The sequence below is a fragment of the Vipera berus genome (genome assembly GCF_964194415.1).
Source record: "Vipera berus genome assembly, chromosome: 12".
NCBI lineage: Eukaryota > Metazoa > Chordata > Lepidosauria > Squamata > Viperidae > Vipera > Vipera berus.
The window spans coordinates 19,900,538-19,900,756 of NC_138215.1; positions in this window are offsets into that span (position 1 = coordinate 19,900,538).

The window sequence follows — 219 nt, forward strand, 5'->3', positions numbered from 1 at the left end:
TTTCAGAAGAAGGCAAGTTGCTAAACAGGGCAGAAGAATTTGGGGTAGAGCAATCCAACTTTGGAGCAACCTCATGACATCATCTCTGATGTCTTTTGGCATGAGTTGAAAACCTTTCTATTCTCTGAGGTTTCTTTTGTGCTTCACAATTAACCTCCGGATACCGTAGCCTTCAAAATATTTCATTTGAGCTTTGCATTTTATTCTTGCACTATTTAC